Raw genomic sequence first — 20,891 nt, 5'->3', positions numbered from 1 at the left:
GACTATAGCCCACCAAGCTCCTCTGTCCACGGACTTCTCCAGTCAAGAACACTGGAGTGGGTTGCCTTGTCCTCCTCCAGGGGATATTTGTGACCCAGGGATTGAAACCACATCTCTTATGTCTTTTGTATTGGCAGGCAAGTTCTTTACCACTAGGGCCACCTAGGAAGCCCATATATTTTGGATTTATTTCAGTTCAGTCACTCAGTCATGTCTGACTCTTTGCAACTCCATGGACTGCAGCACACCAGGCTTCCCTGTCATCACCAAATCCCAGAGCTTGCTCAAACTCATGTCCATCAAACTGGTGATACCATCCAACCATCTCAACCTGTCATCCCCTTCTCCTCCTACCTTTAATCTTTCCCAGCATCAGAGTCTTTTCTTATGAGTCAGTTCTTTGCATCATGTGGCCAAAGTATGGAGCTTCAGCTTCAGCTTTAGTCCTTCCAATGAATATTCAGGACTGATTTCCTTTAGGATTGGCTGGTTTGATCTCCTTGCTATCCAAGGGACTCTCAAGAGTCTTCTCCAACACCACAATTCAAAAGCATCAGTTCTTCAGTGATCAGCCTTCTTTCTGGTCCAACTCTCACATCCATACATGACAGTGGGAAAACCATAGCTTTAACTATATGGATCTTTGTCAGCAAAATATTTTGGATATTAACCCCTTATAAGATATACTGTTTGAGAATATATTCCCCCATATAGTAGGCTACATTTTTGTTTTGAGAATGGTTTCTTTAGCTGTACAGAAGCTTGTAAGCTTGATGTAGTTTCATTTGTTTACTTTTGCTTTTGTTTCCTTTGGCTTTTGGTGTCAGATCAACAAAAACACTGCTAAGACTGATGTAAATGAGATTACCACTTATGTTTTCTTCTAGGAATTTAATGATTTTAGATCTTATATTCAAGTTTTTAATTCATTTAGGGTTAATTTTGCATGTTGTGTAAGCTGGTTTCATTTGTTTGCATGTGAAAATTCAATTTTCCTACCACCATTTATTGAAGAAACTGTCATTTCTCCATTGTTTTGTTCATTTGTTGTGAATTAATTGTCCATATGTGTTAGCTTATATCTGAGCTCTCAGTTCTGTTTCATTAATCTGTGTGGCTGTTTTTACACCAGTACCATACAGTTTCAATCACTATAAATTTGTAGTACCATTTGAAATTAGGGAGCATGATGCCCCCAGTTTTCTTCTTTCTCAAGGTTATTTTGGCTATTCAGAATCTTCTGTTATTTGATACAATTTTTAGTATTAGTTGTTATAGTTATGTATTGTACTGCATTGTTTTAGTTCTATAAGATATGCCATTGAAATTTCAACAGGAATTGCATTGAAGCTGTAGATTGCTTTGGGCAGTATGCACATTTTAACAATATTAATTCCTCCATTCCATAAGGATAGAATATCTTTTCACTTGTTTATGTCTTCTTCCACTTCTTTCATCAGTATCTTATAATTTTCCGTGTATGGATCTTTTAAGCCCTTGGTTAATTTTATTCCTAGTTTTTTTTTATGCATTAATAAATGAGATTGTTTTCTTAATTTATCTAGCTCATTAATAGTATATAGAAACACCACAGATTTCTATATATTGATTTTGTATCCTGTGACTTTTGTGAATTCACTTATTTCCAAGAATTTTGGGGTGCAGTCTCTAGTGTTTTCTATATACAGTATAATTTCTTCTGAAAATATTAACAGCTCTAATTCTTCTTTTCCAATTTGGTTGTATTTAATTTATTTCTGTTGCCTAATTGATGTGGCTAGGACTTCTAATACTATGTAGAATAAAAGTGATGAGAATGGAATCTTGTTCCTAATCTTAGAATAAAAGCTTTCAACATTGAATATGATTTTACTTGTGGGTTTGTCATATGTGGCCTTCATTGTGTTGCATTATATTCCCTTTTTAACTATTTTGTTGAGATTTTAATCACAAGTGTATGTGGATTTTTTTTTCAAATGACTCATATATCTATTGAGCTCATCATATGATTTTTATCCTTCATTTTGTTAATGTGATGTATTGCATTGATTGATTTGTATGTGTTGAGACATCCCTAAATCTCTTACATAAATCCTAATCAATCATGGTATGTAATCCTTTTAGTATATTATTGAATTAGATTCACCAATATTTTGTTGAGTTTTGCATCTATGTTTATTAAAGATATTTTCCTGTAGTTTTCTTTTTCTGTTGTATCCTTGTCTGGTTGTCATATCAGGGTAATGTTCAGTTCATTAAATACATTTGGAAGGATTTCTTCCTCTTCAGTTTGTTGGAAAAGTTTGAGAAGGATAGGTATTAAATCTTCTTTTCATGCTTTGTAGAATTCATGATTAAAGGTATCTAATCTTAGACATTTGTTTGTTGGGAACTTTTTTTAACTTTTTATTTTATGTTGGAGTATAGTTGATTAACAATGTCATGTTAATTTCAAGTGTGCAGCACAGTGATTCTGTTATACATATACATGCATCCATTCTTTTTCAAATTATTTTCCCATTTAGATTGTTACATATATTGAGCAGAGTTCTCTCTGCTATACAGTAGGTCTTTGTCAGTTACCCATTTTAATATAGCCATGTGTACATGTCAATTCCAAAGTCCCTAACTAACCCTTCCTTTCCAGAGATTTTTTAATAATCTTTCAATTCCTTATTAGTAATATGTCTATACAGATTTTCTATTTTCTCATGATTCAGTCTTGAAGGATGATATTTTTTCTAGGAATTTGCTATTTGTTCTCAGTTGTCCGATATTTTGAGATGCAATTTTTCATAGTAATCTCTTATGGTACTTTGTTTTTCTGTGCCATATGTTATAACTTCTCTTTCATATATTTTGAGTCCTCTCCCTTTTTTCTTGATATGTCTAGTTTAAGGTTTGTCAATTTGGTTTATACTTATGACAACCCACTCCAGTATTCTTGCCTGGAGAATCCCATGGATGGAGAAGCTTGGTGGGCTACAGTCCACAGGGTCACAAAGAGTCAGACACAACTGAGCGACTTAACTAACTTTCATGATATTTTAGAGTAATCTTAAGTATTAGATATTTTCACTTCTGATTATTAGATATCTAGGCTGATTTTTCAGTAATACTCTGAAGAATAGACATCAAGACAAAGAAGCCAATAGAAGCATACCAAACACCCCCCATCTCCAAAATCTGTTCTTAGCCTAAGATTTATTGATTCTTAAGCTTACCAATCAGTGAATAGATACTTGCCTAATATGTATGTGAGTCACCTATAGCTACTATAATCTTCCTTTCCAGCAAATGGCATACCCTTTCTCAACACACACATATTATCCTCTATTGTATGACTAGTGTGGCCAATGTGTGCTGAGTAATACTATATATATATATATATATATATATATATATATATATATATATATATAAATTTAAACTTATTCTTCCCTTTGTTTCAGATTCCAATATGACTCAATGGGACACTATTAATAAAAATAATATCCTACAAAATACTCTATAAACTGTGGCCTTTCATGTTCTATAAAATTACATTTATTGTCTAAGATAAATGTAATTTACCTGGTCATCACCTGGTAATCTGTCAAGTGTACCAGAAAATGTGGGACAGGCTCTTAGTGCGTTTCCAGGGCCCACAGAGTGAAAGCACACTCTTTTAAGGATGATGAAACAAGAGAAGTCAAGGTAATGTTTGAATACCTACTGTTTTCTCCAGTGCCATTAAAATTATTTAATCAGAGCAACAGGGTCTCTTGAGGAAGCCATGGGGAATCCAGCTGCTTTAATTCATTCATGCCTGAAAGAACATAGAAGAACCATGATCAAGAACAGTGGGAACAGCATTCCCACAGAAGGCTGGTAAATATCAGAAAGTGGACGCTTAGATGGAGAAGGCAATGGCACCCCACTCCAGTACTCTTGCCTGGAAAATCCCATGGACGGAGGAGCCTGGTGGGCTTCAGTCCATGGGGTTGCGAAGAGTCGGACACAACTGAGCGACTTCACTTTCACTTTTCACGCATTGGAGAAGGAAATGGCTACCCACTCCAGTGTTCTTGCCTGGAGAATCCCAGGGACGGGGGAGCCTGGTGGGCTGCCGTCTATGCGGTTGCACAGAGTCGGACACAACTGAAGCGACTTAGCAGCAGCAGCAGCAGGATGCTTAGAACCCAGAAATAGATTGCTGTGGGCAAGTGAGAGCATGAAAAGAGTTACCTTAGCCCTTAGTGATAGCAAAGTAGAGTGAGCAGGAATCCATTTTCTACCATCTGACATCTCTTTTGGACTTAGTAGCTTTTTGAAAGGGTATAAGTGGATAAGGATGTCAGTGCTAGGTTCACAGTCCTTCCTTGGTCAAGGAGCTCTTCATTTTGATGAGCTCCCTAGGAAAATCTCAACAACTTGTAGTCAAACTCACAACACACTTGGAATGTAGAAACTAACTTTTTCTCAGTTAGTGATTTTTTCTGAGTTCTCATGACCACAACTGTTTAATTAGTGAATACATATATAAGGAAACCAAACTGGCCACTGGCTGTTATTCCAGCTGGTGCTAAGAAGAGAGACTAACTTGTGTGTAAAACTACCTTACGGGTATCCTTACAATGATTATAGATGACTTCCTACGTGGGGTGATTTAGAGACATCAAAAAACCACACTCCACATCTGCTCCTCTTTGCTCCACTTTACCCAGTGATCTCTTGCCCAGACTTGACACTTTGCCTTAAATACAGCATTATAGATTCAATCATTTAGGGCACTTTGTCTCCAACGACCTCCTATTAAAGATGCTACAAGGAGGATTTTCACATTAACCTATTAACTATAATAAATCAGATAAGCTAGTTTTCACCATAAAAGGTGAATTGGATGAAATGCAAAGATATATAATTTTTTACCTGGTAGAAGAAGGAAAGTAAATGAATGCAGAGGCAGATAGCCTTACATGGTGTGATATAGTAGAATCACCTGAGAAGCCAGAATGCAGAAGTTTTAGCAGAGATTTCTACAATAGGAAAGAGAGAGCAGGAAAGACAAGAGCTAGGCAATAAACATAGCAGCTGCCACCTAAACAAGTTTGATTCAAGCTAGTTTTTTCTCATCAGATTGCCAGTTCCTTCAGGAAGGGGATCCTTTCAAAGAGACTAGATATTAGAGTTCAAACACCAGGATCAGTTGGGGAATCTCTCTCTCTCTCTCTCTCTCTCTCTCTTTCTCCTTCTCTTTCTCTCTTGCCCTCTTTCTCCCTTCTATAAAATGAGTATAATAAATAATGCCTGTTCCTGGAGTATATTATTAAGATTACATGAGGTATACCAAATAAAAGTCAGTAAGAGTATGCTTTACACACAATAGGTAGCCAATGCATGTTGTTTGTCCTTTTCTTCTTGCCTTTAAGACATAGTAATTAGGATGCTAGGCACACAGAAACTCCTCAATATAGGCCTTAAAATGGCCTGATGAAGAAAATTAATAGTGTAGATAAAGTAGACTAAAGTTCTTTCTAAACTGCTTTGTGTTTAAAAGAAGGTAACAATGTGAAAGAAATAGACATGAGAAGACAATGAGTAAGCTGAATGCATTCTCAGATGTCCCAGAATCCACAGAAGTCTGTCAGGTGGCTATGAACCAAAGCCCAGATAGGAAGTTACAAAGTTATGATCTCTACTGGTACTTTGTTAGAAGGTAAAACAAAAGCTATCCAAGTTCAACTATACCACCAAAGTGGGGCAGATATCTGAGGACAAACTATAGGGACAGAATTCAGTGACTGAGCAGAGTCACAGATTAATCATAAACTCTACCAAGCAAATCCGGCTGGCTAGAAGAAGATTCTAAGATGGTAAATATTCTCAAGAACTATTTTTTTTAAAATTCATTTAACATTGTATTTCATGGACAGGAGTCAGGCATGATATCAACAAATGGATTTTTACTTTGGAGTCACTTCATCAATTACTTCTAAAAGAGCCATATACTACAGAAGTATTCTGCTTTACTTGATGGCTTTTTCAACTCCAAGAACAGGTTACTTGAGCTGAAAGAAAGCAGGATGTAAGAGAATGAACTCTGGCCAGGCACTGGATTCCTGACTTCTAGTTTTGGCTGTATCAGTAGTTGATGGTATATTCTTAGGAAAGTTCCTTCCATCTCTGGGACTCATCTTTGTGTGTGTGTGTAAAATGAGAGACTGAATTATCCCTAAGATTCTGATAAGTCTAGTAGAAAATTGGATTTGGCAGATAGGCTCAATTCTAAATAAAAATTGGAAAAATATGAAGAACATTTGTGTTCTTTCTTTCCAGTACTTCATCACCTCAGTTCTGATCAAGAGGCTTCATATCACAAGCCTACCTGCCTGGATTCCACATCCAATCCAAGATATACAATCTTAGGCAGACTTTCCTGATTTGAAAAAACTTATTCCCATCAAGGGGCTTCCCTGGTGGCTCAGTAATAAAAATGCACCTGTCGATGCAAGATATGAGGGTTCAATTCCTGGGTTGGGAAGATCCCCTGGAGAAGGAAATGACAACCCACTCCAGTATTCTTGCCTGAGAAACCCCACTGGCAGAGGAGACTGGTGGGCTACAGTCTATGGGGTCACAAATAGGGTCACTATCTCTGCTTGTAAGCTGAGAAAGTAAGATTTAAGCTAGTGCATTAATGACAGAGAAGTAGAAGACATTATCCAAGACCTTCACAAAAAGCATGCAGACAATTTCCTAGCAGTTTATTATTAAATAATTCATGGAAATTATGGCAGACCTAAGCAAAAAGAGGAGAAGGGTATGGCACCCTACTCCAGCACTCTTGCCTGGAAAAACCCATGGATGGAGGAGCCTGGTAGGCTGCAGTCCATGGGGTCGCTAAGAGTCGGATACGACTGAGCGACTTCACTTTCGCTTTTCACTTTCATGCACTGGAGAAGGAAATGGCAGCCCACTCCAGTGTTCTTGCCTGGAGAATCCCAGAGACGGAAGAGCCTGGTGGGCTGCCGTCTGTGGGGTCGCACAGAGTCGGACACGACTGAAGTGACTTAGCAGCAGCAGCAGCAAGCAAAAAGAGCGTGGTACCATAGGTGGAGAGTAAGGGAGAGATTTTAATTAGACTGTTTTTTGTTTAGTAGCTAAGTCGTGTCCAACTCTTCGTGCACCCATGGACAGTAGCCCACCAGGCTCCTCTTCTACACTGGCAGGCAGATTCTTAACCACTGAGACAACAGGGAAGCCTGTTAATCAGGTTAAAGCCCGTATTTCCTACACTAACACCTGTTCAGTAGCCTATACATGGAGTAATTCAACAATTTCAGACAGCAAATACTTATTGAGCACTTGGGACGACACGCTGTTTACATCAATACACCCAACGATGACCTAAAGATTCAGTGAGCCTTATTATAATTTTTAAATTGCTGGCAGGCTGAACATTTAAAATAAAGATTAGACTACCAACCTTTATTAAATATCTATTAATAACCTAATAATCCCTATTGATGATTTAGCTATTACAAACAAGTTAACTGAGGGCTAGGGAAAGTAGGGGATTCTTCCTGAGTTACATAGGAAGTTAATAACTAAGCCAAGACTAGAGCTTAAGTTTTAATTCAAAATCCTTGTGTGTGTGTGTTTTATCCACATCACATTTTCTCCCAACTGTGTATTCTCTAATATGTGTGTATCCACACATATTTCTCTTCCCTTCATACAGTCCAATCATTTGAATGAAAACTTTGTGTATATTATTAAGATTGCCAACTTACTAATGGTGTGTGTAAAGATCAACAGAAATAAATATCTCTCATTTTTGTTTCTGCAATGACATGGAAACCAGCGATCTTTACTATGTGCAAAAACTCAACATCTATTCTTTCCTCTCTCTCATCTCCCTCCCTATCCCACCCCTCACAAATACAGAAACACAGACATTCAGATATCCATTTCTGCTGACATACAAGAGTGGAAGAAATTAAGCAAAATGAGACAATTGTTCTTTTTTTCCTCTTTAGTGCCTTTCTTGATGCTATAATTTGTTAAATTATCAGTCTAAGAAAAAGGAATTAAGTGATGAGATGAGCAATACCATAAATTAAATCAAGTCACCATGCAAGATGTCACTGGAGATAAAAAGAAAGGAAACACAGTCTCTCTTCTCAAAACCTTGTAAATTGGTAGCAGTGACATGATAAACAAAACAAGAGAAATTAATAAAATCAAATACTAAATTGAGCAATTCAAATGTCAAACTATGTAAAATCTGCCGTATATTTAGGGTACAAACCCACAATAGTTTTTAGCATGGTTAGGCCATTCCATAAGGTATTCTTCTACATCCGTGTCTCTATTTCTGATAACACAAGTAAGTAAGTAAGTGTTAGTCACTCAGTTGTGCCTAACTTTGCGACACCATGGACTGCAGCCCTCCAGGCTCCTCTATCCATGAGATTTTCCAGGTAAGGATACTGGATTGGGTTGCCATTTCCTTCTCCAGGGGATCTTCCCAACCCAGGGATCAAACCTGGATCTCCTGCACTGCAGGCAGATTCTTTACCGACTGAGCTACAAGGGAAGCCCAAGGCATTTCTAAAAGCAGTGATTTCACCAATCCATAAAACTCATACAGTAAGTTTCCTACATATGAATCTTCAAGTTGTGAACTTTCAAAGATGCAAACATGTGTTCCAACAACATCAGGCATGAGTGAAATTGTGGTTTACCCTCCATCTTCTATTGCTGAAGATCTTTCAGCTCTGTCATATTCCACATTCTCTCCCTCCTCCAGTCAGTAACTCTTCTTAACTGTTTTCTTGATGGCAGCCCCTGTATGACAGTTACTGTACTGTCCTACTGTTCTTTCCAAGGTACTGTATTGTAAGATTGAAAATGTCTTCTCTATCTTTCGTGTTTGTTTTTTATGTATTATTTGTGGGAAAAGTATTATAAACCTATTACAGTAAAGTACTATATAGCTAGCTGATTCTGTTAGTTGGATACCTAGGTTAACTTTGTTGAATGTATGAACAAATTGGACTTACAAACGTGCTCTCAGAAAATAACTCGTTGGTATACAGGGGACTTACTACACTTCTCTTTCTCATTTATTCTGCTCTAATGTGTATAGCTATTATCCTTCTTATAAGCATTTCAAACTGCAAACTTGACCAAATGGCTCTCATGTGCTGAAGGAAATCTGTCATATGAAAGACAGGTGCAACCTAATTTTCTCAGTGTGATTTCAATCCAAGCACACATGGCATTCTTACAAATTGTGTAGAGGAACTCTGACAAAAGGAATGCAAAGTATCTATTAAGCATTAGCATGATGATTCATATGCTATAGAAAGAGATACCCTTAATCACACTACTTTTACAGACAGAGAAACTGAAAACAGGAAATCTTGCTGCCTTGTTCAGGTTATATCCCAAACCAGTCCCAAAGGAGCACATCTTGAAGCTTATGTCTGTAAATGGTGCCGGCAGAAAGTATGATTTAGAGTTATAAATCAGGGGTAGATGTCTCAAGTTCTTTCTTTTGTTTCTTCTTGGATAAAAAAACATAGACATGGGTGGGGGATGAGGGGGCATTGCAGAGATAAGGAAGACATGAGGGGATAACCAACATTATCAGGAGATGAACTATCTTAAAACTTTGTTCCTCTGATTTTGTTTGTTTGTTTGTTTTAAACTTTTTACACAGAGTTCTGTGACCAGGTGGGTCAGATATTATACCACTGAGCTTCTAAACATATATATATTAGATTACAACTAATTCTTTCTGTAATATAGCCATAGATTGTGCTCTGAATCTGGGACATACATCCTGTAACACCAAAGCCTTGGTCTTAAGGGAAAAAAATGATTCACTAATATAAATATAGCTCTACTTTCTCTTCTGATCGTTGGTGCATGCATGCACAGTTGCTCCAGTCATGTCTGACTCTTTGCAACCCTATGGATGTAGCCTGCCAGACCCATCTGTCCCTGGGATTCTCCAGGCAAGAACACTGGAGTGGGTTGCCATTTCCTTCTCCAATGCATGAAAGTGAAAAGTGAAAGTGAAGTTGCTCAGTCGTGTCTGACTCCTAGGGACCCCATGGAATCCAGCCTACCAGGCTCTTCCGTCCATGGATTTTGCCAGGCAAGAGTACTGGAGTGGGTTGCCATTGCCTTCTCCAGGTTTTTTTTTTTTTTTTTTCCTTCCTAGGAAAGACTCAGACACACAGGAATGGCCTAACCAGGCTAAAATATTTTTTGTGTCACATCAGCTTAAATGTAAATGTGGATAGTGATTCTCTGTTTAATGCAAAACATGTCATGATGCAATGTATTTTCTAAATCTCTTTTGTATATTCAGGTTTAGTATGTGCTATTTTATCTCCCTCAAGTAAATAAGCCCCATGAGGGCAGAAGCTTTATCTTATATGACTCCTATTATTATCCATACTACACTGAAAAAGCAGTCATCACACCATATAGATTGGTTAAAGAGAATTAAAGTACTTCATCTATACTTTCTATGATCTCTTTTTTTAAATCCTTTTTTTTATTTCTCATTTTATGTGTTATACTCTCTTATTTCCTAGTTTACTCAGTCCAAACCTAATAAAAGGACAACCTCTTTTGAACTTGGTACAACTTGATTGCTTCTGTTATAAACTCTGTTGATTTCTAATGGAAAGGGTCAAAATAGTGTGATGTGACTTTATCATATAATGGAAAAGGCTTTGACAACCAACAGAATTGGGTTTGAAATTTGAACAAGACAGTTGTAAAACGTTGAGTAAGTTATTTAATTTCTTTCACATTGCTTTTCCCCCTCTATAAGATGGGAGGGAATAATAAAGTGGTGGGAGGGGGGTTCAGGGTTGGGAACTCATGTACACCTGTTGTGGATTCATGTCAATGTATGGCAAAACCAATACAGTATTGTAAAAGTAAAAACATAAAATTTAAAAAAAAAGAGTTATTGCCCAATGCTTAGTGCAAATCATAAGTGCACAATAAATAATCGTTTTTATTTTTAATAATAAAGAATTCAAAACCAAAGTTAGGGCTTGTAGTAGATAGGCTTTAAAAATTGGTTAGCTTATTAATTATTTAGTAGCTTTTTCTGGAGTCATTACTAGGAAGATACATGATTTTGATTAGGGTATTAGTTCTTTGGGGAGAAAACAGCTCAAGGAAAGCCCGAATTTGATGTTGACCCTTAAACCACAGAGTTCACAGCTTGAGCTTTGAGGAGGATTTTGGAACCACTAAATGTATATCTAAACTCATAAATCATATTGGAAAATTCTAATTAATTTTTCTTTCTTATAAAAACTAGACTGGTCTCCAAGAATTGTAATAATAGAAGAAAGAGAAGACTTAGAATTTTTCATGAGGATAATGATATCAACATGCTTAAGAGTGAGATTGAGCAAATAAAAATTAAATATATTCCAAAATGAATTTTTCAAATCTAAAAAAGGGTAATGTGAAATTAAAATCTTATTTTGAAAACACACTATTAGACAATTCATCTTTTTTTTATCTTTCTCTGTTTGACTTTTATTTTTTAATATAAATTTATTTATTTTAATTGGAGGTTAATTACTTTACAATATTGTATTGGTTTTGCCATACTGAAAATGTTATAACTTCATGGGAAAAGAGAATAAATTGATTATCATTACATAAGAGTATTGTCCATTCTTTAGCCCAATATTACAAGAGGGTTAATGCATGAATTCATTACAAGATTAGAGTTAAAATTTCCCAGGCAGCAACATAAGTCTTTGGAGATGACACTACTAGGATGATTCACCTTTCATTTTTATTTCATATCAAAATATTTGCTTCAAGTTCACAAATGTGTAACTAAATGAAAAGGCTGGGGAAAAGACTGCATCTCTATCCAATATATTAAAGCATCCTGCATATTGGGGATCACACTGCATTTGGATAGGAGCCAGCATGATTAACCATAATGCTATATTTTCCAGATACTTGTTTAGCATAAGTTTTTATTCTGGCTCTATATGTTTTTCCCAAGTCCCAGTCAAGGAGCAACTTATAACCCAGGTTAATGAACCATAACATCTCTTCCTTATTGAATGATGTCACAGGGATTTTCAATTTACTGACTCCCAGAGGTCAAGCAGCTTTAAATTTCCTCAGTGATTTTTTTCCCTAGAAAAGACTCAGACATACAGGTGACATTTATTAATGTTCAACCATTACAACTGTAATTTTGAATCAAGATGCTTATTAACAAGTAATTCTAGGTAAAATATATTCCAAGCCATCCTCTGTGAATTCTGAGAAATAGCACTCTTGTCTCTGCTGATTGCAAAATGTCTTTACAGTGCTTTGCTTAATCAAATTTCATGGTCCAAAATTGAATGAAGTTTACACTATTTTCTGGAGCGAAAAGTATCTTCCAGCAAATGGCCAGAGAAAAGCTGAACAGCTCAAAATCCAGAGGATGATCACACACTCTGTATAACTCAGCCCCTAAAATCTACTTTCCCTAATTAACCTGGATTGGCTATCTAGACTGATAGCTTCACAGTATGTCATATTCCTATTGTGCTTCAGCTAGGTAGAGCATAAACAGAGTGAATTTATCATATCCATTGATGTGAAATTAAAACAAGTCATTTTTTTAGACCTGATAAGATTCGGAAGTCATAAACTTTCAGAGGGAAAGACATTACTGTACCTGATGTCTTGACATAGACTGTGCTTGATTTTGATAATCAAACAGGGTATTTCTATCATCAGTGGCTCTTCCACAGAGAGATTAAAGCTAGGTCAAGTGATTGAAATTTCTCTTATTATATTAAAAAAAAATTAGTACTACCTAGTTTTATGCCTGGCATTCTTAGAAAAAAGAGGTCTACTTGTACTTTTAGAGTTAAAAAATATTAAGATGAAAGGAAAAAATGATTAACCAACAACAACAAAACAAGAAAAAAATTAGATACCAATCAAAATTGGATCAAAAGAGATAGAAACAGATGTTATAAATATTATTATTATGGAAATATGGAGAAAATGGCAAATATATCTTTAGAATATTAAATCAGTAAAATTCTTGGTTATAAAGATTAATAAGGAGCAGGATAATATAGATTAAAATCCCCTCTGCACATCCCTATCACCCAAAAAATAAAAATAAAAATTTCTAAATTATTTTTATACTTACAAATTTAAACTAACCAAGTATATTGGACAAAAACAATACGAGAACAACATTGTGTCTACTAAAGAAAAGTTTGCTTACCGGACCCAAGTTATGCTCTTCCTTTATCAACATTAACTAAATTATTTGGATAATTACTTAACTTTCCACTGTGAGAGGCATGTATAAGCATAACTTTATATCTTAGAGTACCTCTGATAGAATTTTTTAATAAAAGTTATCTAACTTTGTCATATCACTGTGTTTAAAGATAACACCAGTCTTTTGTTTCAGATTCTTTACAAGAATGTCTAGTACATATCCTTGATCCGCTAATATCACAATATATTATTATCAAGTTGCCAAGAATGTTCATTAGTTTCAACAACTTCATTTTCCAAGAAGAAAAGAGAGAAAGAGATTTTCAAATTATTATAGTAAATTCAGGACACAATTTTTTTCTGTAGTTTGGAGCCACTGTCTTACTTATCTTTGTAACCAATATGGCTTCATTATATCCACTGAGGTGACCTTAATTACAAATATCAAGAAAGCATGTCCTTTTGAAGTTTTGAAATTGAATTTAAAAAAATGAAACAAATTGGATAAATAATAAATCAGTCCGTATTGTGAATGTCATTCGTTTTCCAGCATAACATTGGGCAGACACTTCAAAGTAGAGTAGCCACTCAGGATAACAGATTTTTAAAGATCTGATACATAGGTCACTTTGTGTCATTTAAAAAAGATTTAATACTCCAATATCTGGTACCATCTTGGTAGCTTATGAGAAATACATGAATCTGATCTGTTAGTAAAGCTGAAAGGAATTTTTGCTAAGTAATTATAAATATAACAATATTAAAACATTTCTTCTGCTGCTAATAATATGGACAAAACCTTGTCATCGTCACCTATAAACAGTATTTATTGTATTGAGTAAAAGCTCTTGGAAGAAACAAATATATTGTCAATTATTAAGAAAAGGATTTAGGGACTTTTGACTTGGTGGCAGACATTTACATATATTTTAGGTACCTAATAAAACAGTAATCATGCTGTCTGAGGTACAACTGAGCCTGAATGGGCAGCCTTAGTTTATTCTCTGGACATAAGTCATCCTTCTAGGTGACCCATATACTGATCATGACCAATGATTTAAACTTTGGTTTCCTTACTAGGTAATCAGTTAGTGAAGTTCTTGAAAGTGAAAGTGTTGGTTGATCAGTCCTGTCCAACTCTTTGCTACCTCATGGACTGTAGCCTGCCAGGCTCCTCTGTCCATGGAATTCTTCAGGCAAGAATACTGGAGTGGGTTGTCATGCCTACTGTCAAGGGATCTTCCTGACCCAGGGATTGAATCTGGGTCAATGGCACCCCACTCCAGTACTCTTGCCTGGAAAGTCCCACGGACTGAGAAGCCTGGTAGGCTGCAGTCCATGGGGTTGCTAAGAGTCCGATATGACTGAGAGACTTCACTTTCACTTTTCACTTTCATGCATTGGAGACGGAAATGACAACCCACTCCAGTGTTCTTGCCTGGAGAATCCCAGGGACGGGGGAGCCTGGTGGGCTGCCAGCTATGGGGTAGCACAGAGTTGGACACGACTGAATTGACTTAGCAGCAGCAGCTCCTGCACTGCAGGCAGATTCTTTACTATCTGAGCCACCAAGGTGCATACCCAAATCTCCAGAATCTATACAGATGATTTTGGTTAAGATTATGCACATCTGATTATTTCTCAAGAAGTTTATCTGCATCTAGCTAATGCAGCTGTTGATGTAAATGAAAGTGATGTCAATGAAGTATGCTTTCTACTCCTAATCATCTTTCAATGACTATACCAAGAGAGCCCTCTTTAATTTTCAAATCTCAGATTATCACCCTCTTATATAATAAACATTAGTTATAGCTAAGCCATTAACAATTGCATCCTCTTTGGGATTCACATACCAACAATTCTTATAATATTTAGCTTCCTCACATTTTATCCTAAGCCCCATATACCTGTTTTTGCCAGGCAGATACACTGTAATCTTGATTTTCTTCTCAAATAAGGAATCTCCTAGACCTTGGGGCTTTCTTAGTACTCTCTAATGACTTTAGCTTGGCCAAATTTATGCCCACCACCCTTATGGCAGAAAATGAAGAAGAACTAAAGAGCCGCTTGATGAAAGTGAAAGAAGAGAGTGAAAAAGTTGGCTTAAAGCTCAACATTCAGAAAACTAAGATCATGGCATCTGGTCCCATCACTTCATGGCAAATAGATGGGGAAACAGTGGAAACAGTGGCTGACTATTTTTCTGGGCTCTATAATCACTGCAGATGGTGATTGCAGCCATGAAATTAAAAGGTTCTTACTCCTTGGAAGGAAAATTATGACCAACCTAGACAGCATATTAAAAACATTACTTTTCCAACAAAGGTCCGTCCAGTCAAGGCTATGTTTTTTCCAGTGGTCATGTATGGATGTGAGAGTTGGATTGTAAAGAAAGCTGAGCACTGAAGAAGTGATGCTTTTGAACTATGGTGTTGGAGAAGACTCTTGAAAGTCCCTTGGACTGCAAGGAGATCCAACCAGTCCATCCTAGAGGAGATCAGTCCTGGGTGTTCATTGGAAGGACTGATGTTGAAGCTGAAACTCCAATACTTTGGCCACATGATGTGAAGAGCTGACTCATTTGAAAAGACCCTGATACTGGGAAAGATTGAGGGCAGGAGGAGAAGGGGACAACAAAGGATGAGATGGTTGGATGGCACCACCAACTCAATGGACTTGGATTTGAGTGGACTCCAGGAGTTGGTGATGGACAGGGAGGCCTGGTGTACTGTGGTTCATGGAGTTGGTGATGGACAGGGAGGCCTGGTGTACTGTGGTTCATGGAGTTGCAAAGAGTCGGACACGACTGAGCAACTGAACTGAACTGAACTCAATATAACATAAAAGCATTCAGTTCATAGCCAGGTCTGTGGTAGTGTTATATCATGGCACTTAGGGTATATCAATTTGCATTTTGAGATTTCTTTCTTCCCTCAGCACAGTAGGAAACAGTGCTAAACCCCAACAAATTAAGGTTTGCTATGTTATCAGGCCCTTGGGAGAAGCCTAAATTGTGACCCCAGTATTGAGAGTTTGTGAGTGATTTCAAAATGACATCTTTTTTAATATTTCCCAATGAAAAATGCATGTGTCTGTTAATCTTCAAACCTTGATAGACAGTAAAGTGAAATAAGCACTGGACAAAGTGTCACAAGACCTAGAATCCAGCATTTTCTCTGTTACAAACTCACAGTGGTACTTAACCCTTTCACCTCAACTATTTGGGCCTCAGTTTTCCCAGTTTTAAAATGCAAACTGACAATCTATGTCGCTTCTCAAAGTATAAAGCAGTCTTCATGTCGGCACTAATCCTGTGAATGACAAGATTCAAGTATGCCTCTAATAATTTCACTTTCTCTGACTAGGGTTCTGGTGACTGATTCTTGGGACCTATGGCATAAGAGGAAGCCTTTGGGGATGTCACTTTAATGAGCAAGGGAAATAAGACTGTCTATGGTTGCTCTTCCAGGATTAAGTAAAGGATCAGAAGAATAATTTAAATTCTCTTCTCAGTTTTAGGTATCTGATTGGTGCCAAAAGTGTCTATCAGAGAAAGACAAAAAGCATGCTTGTTTCTCCTTTTAATTTCAGCTATCTAGTGCAAGGAGATCAAACCAGTTAATCCTAAAGGAAATCAGTCCTGAATATTCGTTGGAAGGACTGATGCTGAAGCTGAAGTTCCAATACTTTGGCCACCTGATACAAGGAACTGACTCATTAAAAAGACCCTGAGGCTTGAAAAAATTGAAGGCAGGAGGAAAAGGGGACGACAAAAGGATGAGATGGTTAGATGGCATCACCAACTCGATGGACATGCATTTGAGCAAGCTCCAGAAGTTGGTGATGGACCGGGAAGCCTGGCATGCTACAGTCCATGGGGTCGCCAAGAGTCAGACACAACTGAGTGACTGAACTGAACTGAACTGAACTGAATCCAGTGTTAAGGGGGATAATTGAGTTCATTAATTCCTAAGAATCCCTAGGTGGAAACTCAGTGAACTTTATGGAAGAGTCAGTGACCCTCACGTGTTTATTCACCTTTACAACGTTCTGTACTATATTTGCTGGCCTCGACAGAATAGGTACACTAGATGGTTCCTGTCTCACAGAAATGTTACTGTAAACATTAGCAAGGCAGAGTAGTACATGTGTTCACATGTGCAAAGAAAATTTTTGTAATTAAAAAAATATCTCCCTCTGGCACAGATTTCTTGCAGGATGGCATTTATGTATTCCAAATATTCACTAGTATGGAATCTTTCCCTGGGCTAAAAAAACTTAAATCCCATCTATAAGACTGGTGCTTTTGCCACCATATCTGAGATTTACAGCAACTAAAACATTCAGAAATATATACTCCTTGCTGAATGACACAAAGCTTTCTAACAAACAAATGTAGCTTTGCTAGTTGAATAAAATTATAACTTTTTCTTCCTTGGAAATATTATAACATTATAATATGAAGTCCTTGCACACAACTGTCAACAGCAGAGAAGGGAGAAGGAAAACCATTTGGAATTTAATCTTGGGTCTTGTTGCACCATAAAAATCTATCATTTCCTATCTTTCAATATTAGGATGCAGTTTCTAGTGGTTACTTGCTATTGATAGACTCATCACTTAAAATTTGGTTGTGAGTGTGTTAGTTGCTCAGTCGTGTCCAACTCTTTGTGACTCCATTGATTGGGGCCTGCTAGGCTTCTCCATCCATGGGATTTTACAGGCAAGAATACTGGTTTAGGTTGCTATTCCCTTCTCCAGGGGATCTTCCCAACCCAGGGAGTTTGAAATTTTGAAGGTATCTTCATTAAGATTTTCTCTTTGAGCACAAAAGAAAAACAGCATGCAAACCAGAAAACAATTTAACTTACATTTTGTCAAAATAAGTTGTCAATTATAGATGTATAAAACGCAAATTTAATCCAAAATTATTTTATCCATTGTTGACTTTATAAATATACCAATTATTTATTCTGATAGATACAGCTTATGTATGAGCAACTGTGTCTGTTATCTCTATTTCCTCTCTCATTAGAAACATGTGTTTTCTTACAGAAATGTTTTGTTTGAAAGATAATTCTCTATAGCTAACATTTATTATAAATTAAATTATAATTTAGAGTGAAATACGTAACTTATATAACCTAATGGGAACACACATTCATGTTGATAAGGGTCCTCTTGTTTTCTTAATTATAGCTTATTTTGAAAATGTCACAAATTTAATATTTTGGCAGGCAAAAATATAATCCCCAAAGAGTTACAGCAAAGAGTAGATAAAACCAATCCTGAACATTCATATAAGCAACTCTACTTAATACAGTTGATTAAATCATGAATGTTCATAAGGCTATTTTTATTCAGTATCAACTGATGGAAACACATTATTAAAAACCTATCTATGTCAAATTTATATTTCTCCAAGTTCAAAGATTCTTCCTTCCTCCCACCTCAGGTAGCCAACTGTACAATTATTTTTGTTTGTGCAAATACCAAGGAAATGACATACAAGGATGGTCCAGGTTTACTACATCCAGGCCACCTTTAGATCTAACAGTTTGCCCAGAATATGGTGTGATCAATCGAAGACATCAAAGGTGAAAGGCATAGATAACAGCTAATATGAATTTAAAAACTGGAGCTTACCATTTCAACTTCTTTCTGTTTTCTCCAGAGATATCCAAATAATTCATGTATAAGCCACTCCAACATCGATGCTACTGATCAATTTAAGCTCTTTGTTCTGAGAAAAACTACAATCCCTACCAAAAAAAAAAGAAAGAAAGAAAGACACAAGAGAAAGAAAGGAGGGGAAAATGATGGAAGGAAAGAGTAAATAGAAAACTAAATGAAAGCCAAAAGAAAAATGAAGAAAGCAAGAGAAAAAAGAAAAAAAAAATTATCTGCATTGCCTAACCACTATCATATTGAAAAACATGATAGTGAGATGTCAGAGTGAAATATGCAACCCACTCTGAACATTGAACATTTCCGTTTTCCACGGGCAGCTTGAACTAACACTTGTGCATGTACTCTCTGTCTCTGTCTCTCTCTCTCTCTCTCTCTCTCTCTCTCTCTCTCTCACTCTCTCTCTCTCTCTCTGATTAATGATGCAGGGCTAACACTATGGGCTACACATACAGTCTGCAAAGCTTTACACTTAACAGAGAAATTCTCATTTCTATTTATAGGACCACAGTGCATTGTCTTTCAATCTTGTGGTTTCACTCAGCTTTGAGATTGTGGTAATAAACAGCCTATTTGTAAATGCAGCCTCTTTCTGAAACTAGGTTTCCTTTGGCCCCATGCATAGATAGTGGATGACTGTAATCTTTACTGTTATCTTTTCTCACAGACCCTCAGTTACTGTGTTCAAGTACCAAAGTGGACACACCCTGTCTAAGGATGTCCCTTCAGTTCAGTTCGGTTCAGTCACTCACTCGTGTCCCACTCTTTGTGACCCCATGAACTGCAGCACGCCAGGCCTCCCTGTCCATCACCAACACCCGGAGTCCACCCAAACCAATGGCCATTGTGTCGGTGATGCCATCCAACCATCTCATCCTCTGTCATCCCCTTCTCCTCCTGGCTTCAATCTTTCCCAGCATCAGGGTCTTTTCAAATGAGTCAGCTCTCTGCATCAGCTGGCCAAAGTATTGGAGTTTCAGCTTCAAAATCAGTCCTTCCAATGACCACCCAGGACTGCTCTCCTCTAGGATCTACTGGTTGGATCTCCTTGCAGCCCAAAAGACCCCGAGAATCTTCTCCAACACCAGAGTTTGAAAGCATCAATTCTTTGGCACTCAGCTTTCTTTATTTACTTTTTTAAATTTTTTTAAACTGTATTAACACTATAATGTTATTATTTTCTTTTTTTCTTTTTGCTTTATTTTTTTATTTCTTTTTAATTTTTATTTTTACTTTATTTTACTGTACAATATGGTATTGGTTTCGCCATACATTGATATGAATCCACCATGGTGTACATGCATTCCCAAACATGAACCCCCCTCCCACCTCCCTCCCCATAACATCTCTCTGGGTCATCCCCATGCACCAGCCCCAAGCATGCTGTACCCTGCATTGGACATAGACTGGCGATTTGATTCTTAAATGATAGTATACACGTTACAATGCCATTCTCCCAAATCATCCCATCCTCTCCCTCTCCCTCTGAGTCCAAAAGTCCGCTATACACATCTGTGTCTTTTTTGCTGTCTTGCATACAGGGTAGTCATTGCCATCTTTCTAAATTCCATATATATGTGTTAGTATACTGTATTGGTGTTTTTCTTTCTGGTTTACTTCACTCTGTATAATCGGCTCCAGTTTCATCCATCTCATCAGGACTGATTCAAATGAATTCTTTTTAACGGCTGAGTAATACTCCATTGTGTATATGTACCACCACTTTCTTATCCATTCATCTGCTGATGGACATCTAGGTTGTTTCCATGTCCTGGCTATTATAAACAGCGCTGCGATGAACATTGGGGTACATGTGTCTCTTTCAATTCTGGTTTCCTTGGTGTGTATGCCCAGCAGTGGGATTGCTGGGTCATAAGGTAGTTCTATTTGCAATTTTTTAAGGAATCTCCACACTGTTCTCCAAA

At 37.0% G+C, this 20,891-nt stretch overlaps 1 protein-coding gene across 2 annotated transcripts in view; it reads right to left on the bottom strand.

Annotated features, from left to right (window-relative positions):
* The window catches only part of GPR174 (G protein-coupled receptor 174), a 39,365-nt gene extending 19,904 nt beyond the window's left edge, over positions 1-19,461 (bottom strand). Inside the window, exons 1-2 of one of the 2 annotated variants that reach the window (XM_070291881.1) lie at positions 18,925-19,461; positions 3,716-3,808 (exon numbers count right to left, since the gene is read on the bottom strand). The gene's annotated coding sequence lies outside the window, so the exon portion shown is untranslated. The remainder of the gene's footprint in view (positions 1-3,715; positions 3,809-18,924) is intronic. The other variant, XM_070291882.1, reaches the window with a different exon arrangement.
* Between the last annotated feature and the right edge of the window lie 1,430 nt (positions 19,462-20,891).

Source organism: Ovis canadensis, chromosome X (genome assembly GCF_042477335.2).
Source record: "Ovis canadensis isolate MfBH-ARS-UI-01 breed Bighorn chromosome X, ARS-UI_OviCan_v2, whole genome shotgun sequence".
NCBI lineage: Eukaryota > Metazoa > Chordata > Mammalia > Artiodactyla > Bovidae > Ovis > Ovis canadensis.
This window is presented reverse-complemented; position numbering and strand designations above follow the sequence as displayed.